General features: G+C 41.8%; 1 long non-coding RNA gene across 1 annotated transcript in view; it reads left to right on the forward strand.

The window, feature by feature from the left end:
• The window catches only part of LOC308475011, a 75,224-nt gene that overhangs the window by 17,049 nt on the left and 40,865 nt on the right, over nt 1–17,310 (forward strand). Inside the window, exon 5 of the long non-coding RNA XR_013985079.1 lies at nt 4,517–4,631. This is a non-coding gene — a long non-coding RNA (uncharacterized lncRNA). The remainder of the gene's footprint in view (nt 1–4,516; nt 4,632–17,310) is intronic.

A 17,310-nucleotide genomic window follows, 5' to 3' on the forward strand; every position in this document is an offset into this window, starting at 1 on the left:
TTTCCTGACCATTGGCCAGTTTCACAGTGAAGTGTTGCTTCTCAAACGTAGAAAACAGTTCTCGGCGTGATGCCATGTGTTGCATGCATCCTGTGTCTACAATAAATGAGTTCTCCACGGATGATGTGGCTTTTAGGGACATCAAAGCCATATCTGGTTTTGCCTGGGACTGAGTACGACCTTTGCTTGAAGCCTCAGGCTTTATAGAGCTCCCTCTAGCTCCTTTCTCCTGATGTGGTGTCTCCTGACGAACAGCGTTCTGAGCTACAGCTTTCTCCTCTGTAGCAATAGTAGTGGGGGTGCTTGATTTCTGAGCTTTACTCCCCCCATCAGCAACAGCCATTGCAGCAAGAACAGGATCATCAACAGCAACAGCAGCAACATTCTCTTCACTTCCCTGTTGTGGCTCAAAGCTCCTCCCAGCTTTCAATGAGCTCTCAAGAATTTGGCTAGCTTCATCTTGGCTCTCCCCCTTTGGCGCAACCAATTCTCGGTCCTTGCTTCCCACCCCAGCTTCACAAGCTTTTCGGAGTGATTCCCAAGCGACCCTTGGTTCTTCTGCACCCTTTAGGACTGGCTCAAGATAAGTGTCCACATTTTCTGCCAAAATTCTTAACACACGCTGTTTCAATTCACTTTGAATTGCAGCCTGCTTCCCCTGTGCTTGTACAGCAAAAGGCTGTGGGGTCTGGAGTAAGTGCCAAAGCTGCTCTTCCACCAGCAGAAATTCCATTGCAAAAGACCATTCTAGCCAGTTTTGGCTATTCAGTTTCTGAGAGAACAGAGCCATCTTTAATCCCAAGCTGCAGCTTCAGCTACAAGCTGGAAAATCCAAAAGTCTATATCTTGTTTACTAGCTGCTTTGCACCTGGCAGTCAGCCCAGCTGCCTGGAATTTTCCCTTTCCGAGAATCTGTAAACAATAAGCCTTCACTGCAATCCAACAGCTCTTTGCTTGGAAAGTCCCTTTCCAACAGTTTGTTTACAACAAGCGTCGCTGAAAAACCCAGCCTTGCTTTCGCTTTTGAAGCTTCTTTTCTCTCTTTACTCTTTAAGCTAACCAGCTCATAAATTTAGCTCAAAAAGTACTCACGATTCTGTCTCCAAGCAACGGCAGCTCTTATCAGCTCTAGAATGCGAAGTATTTGGCTGCTCTCCGCTCTGTTTTATCCAAAACAGGAGCTTTTTTCTCCGTGAACCAAAGACTTTTCAATTCGCGTTCAGCATCCAGCCATAAATTAGCATCGCAGAGGAACGTGGATCGTTGCTTATCAGCAAAAAAAAAAGTCTCCCACCTGGTGCTCAGCCGTCCGCCGGGCAATCACTTGTTGTGGCAACCATCGGACTCTGCTACCACTTGTCAGTTTGCAAGCCCCCTCCACAGAGGCTGGCCCCTCTCACTGTCCTCAGAGCTTGCATACCTCCTCTGGCTGATATCCAGACAGACCAGGGAGATTTTGATAGGCGACATTTTCCCAAGCGTGGGTAAAATGCACAACCCCCTCCTCCTGCTTCTTCCCTAGCAGGGAAAAGGAGACAGACAGAAACGTCTATTTACATTCTTTTATTTCTGTCTACAGCACTAGAGAAAAACACGTCCTTTCAGTTCAGTTCTTCTAGCACGTCCGACAAACTTCCTGTATATGCGCACACGGAAGGTTTCAAATTACACTCTTCACAGAGACTTTTCCAGCCTGTGAACTTGCTGGGAAATTCTTCTTTCCCACAGATAGGCACATCATGTGATGTCAACAATCTGGCTGTCTGCAGCTGTGATGTTTCCATATACTGACAGTGTTTTTGTCTATATACAACTAACAGAAAATTAATTTTATGAAAGAAGGCAGAACTGTGAAATAATAATGGTAGAAAATATAGAAAAATCCAGTTTGAATTTAAAATATTTAATACAAAAAGTTTGAATTAAACAGTGATGGTACATAGCCTTGATCCTCTGTCATGTTCAGATTCCACATTGGTAATCTGCAGAATTCCTTTTGGCAATGTTTTGTTCATCTGTTACACTACCAGATGGGGGGCAGGGGATGGCAGGTTGGCAAATAGCTGAAAAGGTGACAGCAGGGAGGTAGCTTTTTCCTTTTGTCCTTTGAGAATGATAGAAACACAAAGGCACACAATGGATTAAGAAAAATATCAAAACAAAACTGCTTTTATTCACCTTGCTGCAGGCAAAATGACAAACATGAGGAGAGATTTAGCTAAAATGAAAAAAGGCAAAAGATCAACTGGCCCCATTTAATCATTGAAATACAAAGATCCTCAGAACTACTCCAGTAATTCTCAGCAGCCTTACTCTTGTTATCAGGTGAACCATGAATTTCTGGTAGTTCCCTGCAGCAATAGTGAATTTAGTACAGAGATGATAACGCTGAAAGCTCATTTCTCAAACATATTGCTCCTTGTATTCCAACGCTAGTATATACAATATCTAGAATGGAAAGTACTGTAGTGCTTTGTTTATAACAAAGTGAATCCTGTGATTCCTTCTAACAGATAAAATATCTTTTATCGCTAGGGCAGAGGAGAAAACATGGGGAAAGGCCATCAGTAATTATTAAAGATAGTTTTCAGGCATATGGCTGATTTTCTTTGAGCCTAGCTACACATTACATACAAGGTTACCCTAATTCAGCTCTCCAAATCAGAGGAATCTTTTTTGCATATTACCGTATTTTTTGCTCTATAAGACTCACTTTTTCCCTCCAAAAAAGTAAGGGGAAATGTGTGTGCGTCTTATGGAGCGAATGCAGGCTGCGCAGCTATCCCAGAAGCCAGAACAGCAAGAGGGATTGCTGCTTTCACTGCACAGTGATCCCTCTTGCTGTTTTGGCTTCTGAGATTCAGAATATTTTTTTCCTTGTTTTCCTCCTCCAAAAACTAGGTGCGTCTTGTGGTCTGGTGCGTCTTATAGAGCGAAAAATACGGTACCTCTCAAAAGCAGGGGATCCAAAAATAGCCCAATGAGGACTAAGTATTCTTAGAGGGCACAGAATGCTGACTGAAGGTGGGGACAGAAAACTATAGGGTCTCAAACAGAAGCACTCCAGGCTCCTACACTTTGTTGCAGGTTTCTCTTCCACTTTTTAAGTGGAGGGGCTGAAATGCATTTTTCCCCATGGACCACCTTTAATTTGATAACTCTCAGCATCAAATTAAAGTCAGTTGGTTTAAATATTGGCTAGTTTACTCACAATCCACTGAGATGAGGAAAAGCTAGTTAAGAGTTGTAACTAATGTTTGCAAGCAGAGACAGGGAACAGAAGGCGTTTGTGCAAGGAAAGTGCTTGTTTTTAACACAGAGGCAGAGTGAAAACCCATACGGTATTTGTATTCTTTGTTTGTGCAACAAGAGGATTGTAGACACATACCTTATATAGAAAATCCTGCTCAGAGGGAAACTGTTCCTGAATTATAAGTGTGTGAGAAGACAAGACACTGCAGTTTTTCAGTGGTAAAGGTACCCTGCACATTCTTCGACCCTAGTATTGAAAATCAACAGCTGAACTCAGTCATCTGACCCTATACCTTTAAAGCACGTTCAAAATAAAGTTTTCCCTCAAAGAATTCTGGGCACTGTAGTTTGTTAATGGTTGTTGAGAACTATAACCCTGAGTTGGGAGATGCATGTACTCGGAGAAATTTTTGTATACATTACCGTAAATAGGAAAGGGGAAACAGGCAAGGAAAGAGAACCCTCTTTTGCTATCCACCTACTTTGCTATGTGGAGGGAGCTATGGGACCTAAATTCAGACCATGGTAGGATGAATGAGAGTGGGAAATGCTGGGCCCCAAATATTATTTGGAGCCCCAAATGCAGTGCCTCAAGCCCACCACATTACAGTGGTACCTCGGGTTACATATGCTTCAGGTTACAGACTCTACTAACCCAGAAATAGTACCTCGGGTTAAGAACTTTGCTTCAGGATGAGAACAGAAATCGTGCTCCGGCGGTGTGGCGGCAGCAGGAGGCCCCATTAGCGAAAGTGGTGCTTCAGGTTAAGAACAGTTTCAGGTTAAGAACGGACCTCTGGAACGAATTAAGTACTTAACCCGAGGTACCACTGTACTTGAAAGGAAGAAGGGGAAACAGCAAGTGGCAACTTAATAGAATGTATTACATTCTTGAGCCAGGACTTACCTAATAGGAAAGGGGAGGGGAAAGAGGAACAGCTTGGGTAGGTGTGATTTAAAGTGTTCCTAAGCAACAGAAGAGAATACAGTGGATGGAGTTAGACATAGCGAAACATTTAGAAGCTCTCAGACGTGTATGGCTTCACAATCCTGGGATACGTCCATAGGCCTCATTTACACACCCTGGCAGTGCTACTGCTGAATAAATGTTCTGGGGGAGGGGAGAAAGCAACAACTGCTCTTTATTCCATGGTGGTGGTCTCTGAATGTTTCCTTTTTACTCCCTCTGGGTAATAAAGGGCTATGTATGTAATAAAGGTTCACTCCCTCTAGGTGTAATTTTCTATTCTTTCTCTTTCTTCAGATCTCTTCAAAACCACACTATGGCTGCTCCAAAAGAGCAAAAAGGGCTGCGTACCTGGCATTCCATAGGGGTTTTACACAAGAATAAGGAGGGAAAGCTTGTGGCTGGTCTGGGTGTATGTGTGTGTGTGAGAGAGGGGGGGGGCGCTGGCTATATCCTGGAAGGAAAAATAATTGATTTGTTGTGTGAATAAAAGCAAATGTTTGTTTTCTCTTGTTCTAGTTTTCTGATAATGGAGGTGACGTAAGTGTTTAATGTCTAAAGGGAGAAGTGTTGCGTTTTTAATTCACATGGGAGCTATGCTTAATTCTGCAAGCCCAGGCTCCCAATTCAGCATTGGGAAGCTGTGATTATTTAGTGATTAGTAGAAAGCTTATGAATAAAGCATTGCTATTTAATATTTCTGCTTAAAAATACTGTGCTAAGAATTCATCAACTAATCTTAAGCTAGTCACCCATTACTGTGCCTGGATGTTTCTTAGTTGTAAAGTTAGGCTGGCATCTTTGGAACAGAATAAATTTGAAGTGGACACGATTGGCTCTGAAATGAGCGAAGCCATTTCCGCAAAAATCAGGAATTGGCTCCTTTGTGAACCAATAGAAATTTGACAGCTTGAAGCAAGATAATTGTTTCCTTCCCGCTTCATTTATGCTCATGTCTGAGTTAGGCTAAGAAATGGTGACCAGTCCAAGGTCACATGGTCAGTTTCCTAGCTGAGTAGGAATTCAGTGCAAATGCAGTTTCTGTAGTTTCTTTAAGTTCAACTTAACAAATCATAAAGTACTTGAGGCAAAATGAGTTACTATTTGTTTTTCAGTGGCTAGAAATTGTTAATACAATCAGATGAAAAACACTAGTGCAGACAAGCATATTTTGAATGTGAAGGTCAGTCTTCCCCACAATGATAAGGTGCATTTATATTATATTATAGGCTTGATTATTGTAACTCACTCTATGTGGGGCTGCCCTTGAAACTGACCCAGAAACTCCAACGGGTGCAGAATGCCGTGGCGAGACTCCTCACAGGTTCCTTGCCGTGGGAGCACATTCGTCCAGTGCTATACCAGCTGCACTGGCTCCCAGTGGAGTACAGGATCAGGTTTAAGGTACTGGTTTTAACCTTTAAAGCCCTATACAGCCTAGGACCCTCGTACCTACGGGACTGCCTCTCCTGGTATGCCCCACGGAGGACCTTAAGGTCTGCAAATAATAACACCCTGAAGAGCCCAGGCCCCAGGGACATTAGACTGGCCTTGACCAGAGCCAGGGCCTTTTCGGCCATGGCCCCAGCCTGGTGGAATGCTCTATCACAAGAGACCAGGGCCCTGCGATATTTGACATCTTTCCGCAGGGCCTGCAAGACAGAGCTGTTCCACCAGGCCTTTGGTCAGGGTTCAATCTGAAGTCCTTTATAAGACCAGTGGTAACAGTTGGCCCTGGGGAATATTAACCACTCTCAATTTTACATGTGGACTGCCACCTATCCAGATTTTAATATGCTCTGAACTAATTTTGAGATGTATTTTAATTAATTGATTGCCTGTTTTTATGTTTTTATGTTCTTTGTATACTGTGTTAGTTTTATGATGTTAACCGCCCTGAGCCCGGCTCCAGCCAGGGTAGAAATAATTTCATTATTATTATTATTATTATTATTATTATTAAATTTGAATCTGTATGTAGAAATTACCATATTTAAATTAGTGTCCTTTTTTGTTCTCTTTTGGCTGATGTATAAACAACCACCCTAAGGGAAAAAGTAAAGTCCCTGACAGCACCTTCATAGATGAAAGGAAACTAATAATGAGTAAGCTTGAAATAACCCTCAATAGTCCACAGCTGGCCATAAAGTCCAAATGACAGAAAGAGCAAGATATAAACTAAATTCAACATTTATTTATTCAAAATGTTTCCGGCTATCTTCAGTTCTCCAGGCAGCTTGCAATATATTATTTTTTAAAAATATGTAAAGCAAACATCAGTACAGAAACACAACACAATTTTATCAGGTGCAAAATAGCAGCCTACATGATTTGCCACTCTTAACAGTGTTTAAGTGCTTTGGACCTGTCCCCCAGGCCAAAACCAAGTGGCAGCTGACTAGCTTGTCTTTGGTCGCACATAATACCACAGTTTTTCAGAAGCGTTTAGTACTTGAATTATTTAGTGGGCAGAGGGGAGTTAATAGGGCCCATGATGAAATTCACAAGCTCCACCCCTTTCAATTTTAGCCAAATCATGCCCCCATAGCCTTAAAAGGCCTCTAAAAGGTAAGAGGGGCAGGGTCCTTTCAGTGCCATGGTTAAGCGGCATTTGGGTTTCTGGTGAAAGCTCAGGTCCCACATACATGTTTAATAAAGGCTTACAAAAAAGCTTGTCTCACTTGAAGAAATAGCCTCAAAGTGGTTCTGAAAATGCTTTTTAAAAAATGTACAGTTATCTTTCTCCTATTTTGAAACATTAAATTTTCCAATGATTGGGGTGCCCCCTTGAGTATTCTATGTTTATTACAGCTTCATGATAACTGGTGGTGTTTACCTGAAGCTTTGAAAAGTATGCTAATAGAACACCAATATAAACTAATAATATTGCAGCATTTTGAATAATACATGAAAAGGGAATAGTGGGAGGAGTGATTGAAGTTAAATATATTGTATACCTAATGTTGTGTTTAAAATAAAGAAAACATTTATTCTGAAGAAAGTTGTGGGAGATACAATTCAAATTTACATTTAATTTGCATCCCCACATCTCAATCTATTTCAATCTGGTTTCAGGCCCTGTTTTAGCACTGAAAGCGGCTTCATTGTTCAGATTAATTACCTCTTTTTGAAAAGAGACTGGGGGAATACAGCCCCCTTGGTTCTCCTTGGTCTCACAGCAGCTTTTGACAGCATTGACCATGGTGTCCTTCTGGAACAGTGTTTTTCTACCTTGGGTCCCCAGATGTTGTCTGGCCTTGCAAGCTAGGGATGATGGAAGTTGTAGTCCCAAAACATCTGGGGATTGAGAAAGGCTGTTGGAACAATTTAGGGTGAGAGTAGGAGATACTGTATTATGGTTGAAATTTTAAAATGTGATGATAAGTCATTGTTTTCAATGCTTTTAGATTTAATATTCTTAAACATAGTTAGCTGTTTTTAATTGCTTTGAAATGATTTAGATGTGTTTTTAATCTTCTAATTAAAAATCTTTAATCTTCTAATTGGGGTGTTCCTTCTGGGGTGGTTTGTCTACCTTTGGTCTGCACCCAGAACTCAGCTCTCAAACCCTGGGAAACAGCTTTGACTGGCTGGCTAAACCAGTTGAAGGTAGCCAATGGGTTTTAAACCTTTGGTGAAGTAGGGACTTTCCCTTCATGCAAAGACAGGCTCCAGTGGATTGAGAGGACAAGACCAGTAGTGGGTCCAATGGACAAGAAGGCAGTTTCTGCATGTGCTTTAGAGGGAAGTGGGAAGCAGATGGGGTTTGTCAACCTAGGAAAGTAGGCTGTCTAGGAAAAGGAAAACTCTTCTAAGCCTCCATTGCCTTGCAGGATATCTTTAGGAAAAGAAAAGGCTAAGGAGTAAATCCTATACAAATCTGGATTGGAGTCCTTAAGATGGTTGGATGGCACCTTATATGCTGCAGTCCAGCAACTCCTACAGCCAAGTTGGTGCCAAACGTATTGCTCTGCTTTACTTTGAACCACATCAGTGAGGCCGAGAGATGGGTCTTGCTGTCTGGGCAGCCCAGGACCTTCATACACAGTGCCCAGGCTTGTACACTGTGGAAACATACTTTGGTGCTGATAATGTAGCAGTTTGGCTTTCCCGATGCACACTCCATTGTCTCTTGAGACAGACAGATACCAACAACAATCTTCTAATTGTATTGGTTTCACATTTTATTGTTTGTTGCCTGAGGCTTCCTTTGAAAGGAAGGATGGGACAGAAAATTAATTAATTAATCTTAAAGTTAAATCCAATGAGATTGCTAACAAAAACCCATCATTACTGCACCACCTGCAGCATCCAGGGTACGTAGATGTCATACCCAGTTTCTAGCAGTGGATCCCTGTTGCAAAATTCTAACTCTTCATAAAAGGACACACTAGGTATATCACATGTAAATGAAGAAAGGTGTACCAGGCCATCTCATGATCACCTACCTGGGTGATCATTTTAACTCAATCCCACTCCCATTGATATTCAATCGAGCACCAGGCCACTCTTGCTTCAGAGTAGACCAGGTGGGTCCTTTGTTCTCAGAACCTGTGAGCCCAGATCATCACAGTATCCTCATAAGGACTTTTCCTAACTTTCTATGCTTAGGTTCCTACCCCGTCCCCCGTAACTTACTTCTTCTAGGCTTGCCACGGTGCACTATTAACAAAGAAATAACTACAACTTCTATATTCACCGCAGCGGCCTTTCCTTTGGTCATCACTTCCTACTTGGCCTGTAGGAAATTATCTGCAGGGTTGAGGTAGAGGGAGCCATCCAGTAGCAGATGGGACAGTGAAACTCCACCTCTTTCCTGGCCTTCCTTCAGCTAAGTTGCTGCTGCGTACTAAGGAGGGGCAAGGCATTGACAAGATTGACATGGGGCAAACACGTTGATACAAGCACCAGATTGGCTGCAGCACTGTGTTTGCAGTACATTGATCTCGCCATCAGCTCTCCCTCTGCATCCCAGTATGCAGCAGTAACTCAGCTGGAGAAAGGTCAGGGAAGTAGTGCAGCTCCATCACCTTATCCACTATTGAAGTCATCCTCTTCTTTGCCTGTTAAGGTCTGACTGTGCTCTTATGGCAAGCACCAAATTCTATGAGGCTTTTCCTGCAGTCTCCTCTTCATCTACAGCCTGACCTTGCAGTCTGCCCCCCTGCAAGGACATATGAAGGTATAACACCATTAGTGCTGCCTCCTTCAGGCATGTTGCAAATGGGCAAAAATCTTTTCTCATTCAAATTGAAGGCAGGAAGCATTCAAGTTAGATTTGGCTTCAATCAGATTTTGCTATACGATAATTACGTATATGGTTTCATGTCAGTATCATAAATTCAGAGGTTGGGCAATGCTTTCTGCCCTCCCTCTGAATTGCCTTCATGAAGACATCACATAGTCATGATTGTCATATCTTAATCACATTCATGGCATGTTCCCAGATTGGCTGGGATCACAGTTTTCTGTGATTTAAAAGAAGACCCTATTAGAAAATAGCACCGTAGCAATTTCCAGTCAAAGTGGTGCACTGGTGCAAAAACCTTTTTTTTCTTCAGAGAAAATAGCCTCCCGGCTTCCCCCAGCCCTGCTTTTAATACCAACCCTTGGGGGGGGGGGCGCTGAGTAGCCATTCACATGAGATAAAAAAAAAGAGAAAATAAGTGGCCAACATTAATGATGATACAACATTGCTCAAAGTTTGTTGGGGGGGTTTAAGCTTTATTTGACTTTCAACTTTTTCTTGCCATTACTATATTTATGGAGATATGGCTTTCTAACATAAGAGCAAGCTTTTATTGCTGTTAGTATGACAGCATTCATGCTATGCTTTCATTCCCCCTTTTCTCAGTCCCATCCTCCACATTACTTTTTATAGCGATCAATACCTTGAGTCTGGCAAGGAATCTCTCAGGGCTTTCAGACTTCTGCTTTTCTCAGTTAATGGTAAAAGCTCCATTTCAGTCTAACACAATGTTCTCCCCCAACAGTCCACTGAGGTAACTAATGTAATCCGGAGATGACAGATAATAAACTTTGCAATGAGATCTGTTCCATAGGAAATAATATAAGAAGAAAACACTGTATTCAAGAAATCCCAAATTCTCCTATGTCTATGATTTTCCCTTATTCAGTATATTGCTGAAATTCACTGCAGTATATGACTCGCATATTCTATTATTTAAAACCTACTACATCATTTGTATAGAACAGTGGGTAACCCTATAAATCCCTAACAGCCTGTGACACAGAAGAGATAGCGGAAGAATGATTGATAGCAAGAGAGTGGAAATAAATTAATAAATGGAATGTTGGGCAGCATTAGCATGAGTGACAGGTAGAGAGTGTCGTTTGAAGAATGACAGAGTGGGGAAACTGTGGCTGTGAGAAGCAGAGGGAAGTTAAAAGAAAATGAAATGAGAGAGATAATGACAGTATATGTAGAAGTGTTAGGATAGCTGTTATGAAACATGGGATAATCGATAATGTTAAATTAGGAAATAAGAACACTAAACTCTGCATACAATCTTCTTCTGCATGTCCCTTATATATATTTTTATATTTTAAGTGACTGTTCTGTTCTGGGTGGATTCTAGGGTCTGTGTGTCACACCGCAGGTGTCTTGTACTCGAGTAACACTATAAAGGGAAAATTCAACAGTTCTCTACAAGTCTATAGATGTTGACAGCAGATAATTTGAAGGACATCTGGAATCAGTGGAGTAGGCCCTTTTGAGTAACCCCAGGGATATCACAATTGGTTTCAGAGTGTTGGACTTGGTAGCTGGGATGCTGCATACAACCAGGTCTTATGCCAGCACAACTACTGCAGTGTTCTTCTGTCCCTGGAAAGGCTGGCAAGAATACGCTTCTCAAAATCCTTACTGGTGATTGAAGCTGCACATGCCAGCTTTCATAGCTCTGACAAAATTACAGTGGCTCATAAGTTGTCGCCTAAAGGGCAGTGCTCAAATTACTAGGATAAAGATAGAGACCTTTAGTCAAATTGTAAGCCCCTGTAGCCTTCTATAGTTGTGGCAGCTTATCACAAAAAGATAAGAAGGTCCCCTGTAATTCAAGCCCTGGTTGCTAAAGAGGTAAGTTGCTTATCAAGAATTTGAAAATTGATCAGAATTAAAAAGAATGTTATCAGTGACTTCAACTTACAAGGTTTCCCCGCAAGGCAAAAGGTCTCATATGCCTCATATACCACTCGGAAGGGATAGTACTATTCTGGGGCTTGCTATGCAGACCCAGACAGTCATTATTGTCAGGTAAAATGCACTAATTAGGCTCCTGTGGGATTTGGATTCCAGAGTGTTGTGCACTAAATAGCCACAAAGTACGGCTTATATTTCTTCTTTCATTTTGCAATGCAATAAGCACCAAATAAAGTGTGTAAATAACTCTCCGTGAAAGATGGGGAGAGTGCAATGATAGAAGAGACTGAAAGCCACAGTTTTGTGCACCTGTCTGGGCTAGGTGTGGCCAGCTGTCACTGTCGTCCTTGCGTCTGATCCAAATGCAGAAATAGTCAGTGGCAGGACAACAGCCCTTGTAGATGAGGCTCTGCAACAGGCCAAACCAGTGTATGGGAGGTTGATGTGGTAGAAGGTTTTGTAGTAATCACCAGCACTTTAAATTGTGTTTTGATGCAAACAAGTCATTGGAACACTTTAAGCTCTGGCAAGAAGTTCTTCCAATGCCAGGTTCCAGTTAGTTCCCTTGCAGGTTCTGGACAATCCCAGTGCAGTACATTGAAGTAGTCTTGCCTGAAGGTTACCAAAACATGGGTAACTGCTTAGCCAAGATGTCTATCCTTCAGCTGTCAAACTTAACTGGTAGCATTCTCTGACAATAAGACTACTTGGTTGTCTAGTAACAAAACTGGATCAATGAGCTGCATTCCTCTAAGCACCTTGTACACATCCTCAGGCCAAAATAACTGACATTCTTCTCTCAATCCACATTTACATGATAGTCTAGACATATCTGTAGACAGAAGTGCTGAATTAGTGGAGTCCAAGTTGAGGCAGATACCAGTGACCTTTATCCTCAAAGTTCTTAGCAGAGTGGCCTCTGAGAGTTCCTTATCATCATCCTATAGGCAAGCTGAAGTAGATCCAAGACCCTGAGGGTACAAAGCTTGCAGAGCAGTATTGCTTCTTCACTGCCATCACCACTACAGAGAAAGCTCAATAATATACTCTTAATTATATTTAGTCAGATTCACCAGTAAATGTCTTTCACTTTCATTATCCTACCCTGCTTCTAGCTCCCTAGACCTGAAATGGCAGAATGGACACAACTGAAGGAGTGCCAGTCTTTTTATTAGTTCTAAGTACTGTATGAACTTGTCAGCTAACACCTCAAAGCTTGAAGTGCCATGGCACTTGTACATTCTTGGTTGACAACCCCTTTTATAAGCCTTCCAAGGAAGGATTGTGGGACAAAGCATCTAGAAAAAAATCAACTGTCCTTTCTCTGCAACAAGTTGAAGAAAAGTCTTGTCTCTTTCATTGAAAGTGTTTAATGTTTAACAATTCTAAATTCTAAATCTGAATCTAGATTAAAAACATATCCTAGGAGATTTTTGTGCAACAAAAGCATTTTTCAGACACGTGCAAACATTTACAAATCTAAATTGAAAAGGTGTTAACAGAAACACAACAAAAATAATTTACTGAGGGGTAAGTAACCATTAATCATGAAGGTATAAATAACACAGTTTGATGTGTGTGCCATTTCACATTAGCTGGAAATGAATGGTTCATGTGTGCTTATGCATGTAAAATCTGATGGTGACTCAGCTGAAAGTCTGTTTGCTTTTGTGTCAAGGTCTGTATGTGAAGTCAATTTGAGAAGAAAACCTAACACCATGAGCTCTGTCTGTAAAAGTTTAAAAGGCAAGAGAACTACATAATCAAAGTAGACAAAAACAGGAAGTCTCAAAACTGGCAGATTAAGAATAATTTGTAGTGTTCTTAAAAACTAATTTCAGGAGATTTTACTTAATCATAGATTTAAACATTTATATACCACTTTTCTTCATAAAATCAACTCAAAAAGTTGATAAACACATTTAAAATAAATCAAGAGTATGATAAAATAATTCAGCATAAAAACAGGGAGACAAAACTATAACCGACAGTAAAAGCTCAGTGAAACAGAAAGGTCTAAGCAGCTCACCTGAAGTTTATTTGTGCAAGATGTCAGTATGAGATGAACCAAACTACCGTAAGTGTAACAGTGACAGTCCTGTGAATTTAAACACTGAACTGACCCAATAACTTACAAATGTTTCATTTTAACACAGGCTTCCTAAACCTCGGCTCTCCAGATGTTTTTGGCCTACAACTCCCATGAACCCTAGCTAGCAGGGCCAGTGGACAGGGATGATGGGAATTGTACTCTCGAAACATCTGGGGGGCCGAGGTTGAGGAAGCCTGTTTTAACAGAAAAGGGACTGCATGTACAAAGAGTACTAAATCCTTACCCCCTCTTCCTCCTCATATCGCCTTCATCCAGCTGCTTTTCTTCCCAGCCAAACTCCAAAGCTAGGTGAACTTAGCTGGGCAAAAACCACTTGGGCATGGGGTGAGTTCATCATTCCTTATCAGTATGCTTCTTGTGCTATTAAAATCACATACAAGTCATTTAGCAGAGTACCTATGCATTTTGCCTTGTAACTTTCTTTCTAGAAGAACTAGACTTTAAAAAAAAGAAAAGAAAGAAATCTCAGAGTCTGAGATCTCTTCTGGTTGTGGATGTGGTACATCTGTACCTCTTGTCCTGCCTCTAAGTGTTCCTGCATATACATGCTGTCTTTCTTGTGAGTGAGGAATTCTGAATTTACATGGAACTACAATAATCATAGGGATGGGGGTGGCGCTGTGGGTTAAACCACAGAGCCTAGGACTTGTCGATCAGAAGGTCGGCGGTTTGAATCCCCGCGACGGGGTGAGCTCCCGTTGCTCGATCCCTGCTCCTGCCAACCTAGCAGTTCGAAAGCACGTCAAAGTGCAAGTACATAAATAGGTACCGCTCCGGCGGGAAGGTAAACGGCATTTCCATGCGCTGCTCAGGTTCGCCAGAAGTGGCTTAGTCATGCTGGCCACATGACTTGGAAGCTGTATGCCGGCTCCCTCGGCCAATAAAGCGAGATGAGCGCCGCAACCCCAGAGTCGGTCACAACTGGACCTAATGGTCAGAATTACCTTTACTTTATTATAATCGTATCTAGTTTATTCCTAACAAAATCTGTTGATAGTCTTGCAGATACAGTGGTGGTGACTTTCTTTTCGTTTGAGAATAACAACTCTCACCCACTTGCTCTTGGTAGGGTGTCACCTGTGGGCCAGAAAACCATGGAAAAATCCCTACAGTGTATATTGCAGTTCTCATGCACTTCCCAAAAGAATCTGCATGCAGGAGAGAAGTGCACACAGAGCCCAAGTTCTCCACTTGCTCCCTGCGGAAAAATATAATATGCCTTTTAAGCTAAACAGCAACTCCTTTCATTAGCAGCCGAAGCAAAAACAGCCAGCCAAGCTTGGATTGCATGCACAGGTCTTTCCATCCCATACAATTCTCTCTTTTTGGATCTTGGCCAGTGTATTCAGAATTAGACTATTCACTTCACATAGCTATGGTTCAGATCATTACTATGCGAATTGGAAAGAGGAGAGAAGAACCTAAAAGATGTATCATTCCATCATAAGAGACTTTAAAAAAAAATTGAGTTTATAAACAGCAGAAGAAGAGTTAGGGCAGGTTCATTTACTTCATAATTGGCTACTTATTTGCACATTGAACAAGTCAAGGTGGTCTACTTGTGTGTAATGAGGAGAAGGGGACTCACAAAATACTGTATTGGAAATGTCCATAATCAGCTCACTGATAAGGAAGTTTCCATGAATTTACTTTTCCCATGTTATGAAACTACATATGCAGACTTCTGAACCGTTAAATGCAGAAATATGTGGATGATTGTAACGTATGAATCTGGAATTAAGGTAATAAGGGCAGAACATACCCTTAGCCTTTGGTAATAGATATTTTCATAATATATTTATAGTTAATGGATAATTTCATAATATATCTACTTAAGTGTGTAGCTGCTTCCAGAACTGGTATCTACTCTGAAGAACTCCTTAAAAAATAGTATGAAATGGTTCTGGTTTGCTTTCTTACTGTTGTTGTTTAGTCGTTTGGTCGTGTCCGACTCTTCGTGACCCCATGGACCAGAGTACGCCAGGCACCTCTGTCCTCCACTGCCTCCCGCAGTTTGGTCAAACTCATGCTGGTAACCTCGAAAACACTATCCAACCATCTCGTCCTCTGTCGCCCCCTTCTCCTTGTGCCCTCCATCTTTCCCAACATCAGGGTCTTCTCCAGGGAGTCTTCTCTTCTCATGAGGTGGCCAAAGTACTGGAGCCTCAGCTTCACGATTTGTCCTTCCAGTGAGCACCCAGGGCTAATTTCCTTAAGAATGGATGCGTTTGATCTTCTTGCAGTCCATGGGACTCTCAAGAGTCTCCTCCAGCACCATAATTCAAAAACATCAACTCTTCGGCGATCAGCCTTCTTTATGGTCCAGCTCTCACTTCCATACATCACTACTGGGAAAACCATAGCTTTAACTATACGGACCTTTGTTGGCAAGGTGACGTCTCTACTTCTCAAGATGCTGTCTAGGCCTGTCATTGCCTTTCTCCCAAGAAGCAGGCGTCTTTTCATTTCGTGGCTGCTGTCACCATCTGCAGTGATCATGGAGCCCAAGAAAGTAAAATCTCTCACTGCCTCCATTTCTTCCCCTTCTATTTGCCAGGAGGTGATGGGACCAGTGGCCATGATCTTCGTTTTTTTGATGTTGAGCTTCAGACCATATTTTGCGCTCTCCTCTTTCACCCTCATTAAAAGGTTCTTTAATTCCTCCTCATTTTCTGCCATCAAGGTTGTGTCATCTGCATATCTGAGGTTGTTGATATTTCTTCCGGCAATCTTAATTCCGGCTAGGGATTCATCCAGCCCAGCCTTTCGCATGATGAATTCTGCATTTAAGTTAAATAAGCAGGGAGACAATATACAGCCTTGCCGTACTCCTTTCCCAATTCTGAACCAATCAGTTGTTCCATATCCAGTTCTAACTGTAGCTTCTTGTCCCACGTAGAGATTTCTCAGGAGACAGATGAGGTGATCAGGCACTCCCATTTCTTTAAGAACTTGCCATAGTTTGCTGTGGTCGACACAGTCAAAGGCTTTTGCTTAGTCAATGAAGCAGAAGTAGATGTCTTTCTGGAACTCTCTAGCTTTCTCCATAATCCAGCTCATGTTTGCAATTTGGTCTCTGGTTCCTCTGCCTCTTCTAAATCCAGCTTGCACTTCTGGGAGTTCTTGGTCCACATACTGCTTGAGCCTTCCTTGAAGAATTTTAAGCATAACCTTGCTAGCATGTGAAATGAGTGCAATTGTGCGGTAGTTGGAGCATTCTTTGGCACTGCCCTTCTTTGGGATTGGGATGTAGACTGATCTTCTCCAATCTTCTGGCCACTGCTGAGTTTTCCAAACTTGCTGGCATATTGAGTGTAGCACCTTAACAGCATCATCTTTTAAAATTTTAAATAGTTCAGCTGGAATACCATCACTTCCACTGGCCTTGTTATTTGCAGTGCTTTCTAAGGCCCATTTGACTTCACTCTCCAGGATGTCTGGCTCAAGGTCAGCAACCACACTACCTGGGGTATACGAGACATCTATATCTTTCTGGTATAATTCCTCTGTGTATTCTTGCCACCTCTTCTTGATGTCTTCTGCTTCTGTTATGTCCTTTCCACTTTTGTCCTTTATTATGGTAATCTTTGTACGAAATGTTCCTTTCATATCTCCAATTTTCTTGAACAGATCTCTGGTTCTTCCCATTCTACTGCTTTATTTATTTGCATTGCTCGTTTAAGAAGGCCTTCTTGTCTCTCCTTGCTATTTTTTGGAAATCTGCATTCAATTTCTTGTATCTTTCACTATTTCCCTCGCATTTTGCTTGCCTTCTCTCCCCCACTATTTGTAAGGCCTCATTGGACAGCCACTTTG

Source organism: Podarcis pityusensis, assembly GCF_964106645.2.
Source record: "Podarcis pityusensis genome assembly, chromosome: 4".
NCBI lineage: Eukaryota > Metazoa > Chordata > Lepidosauria > Squamata > Lacertidae > Podarcis > Podarcis pityusensis.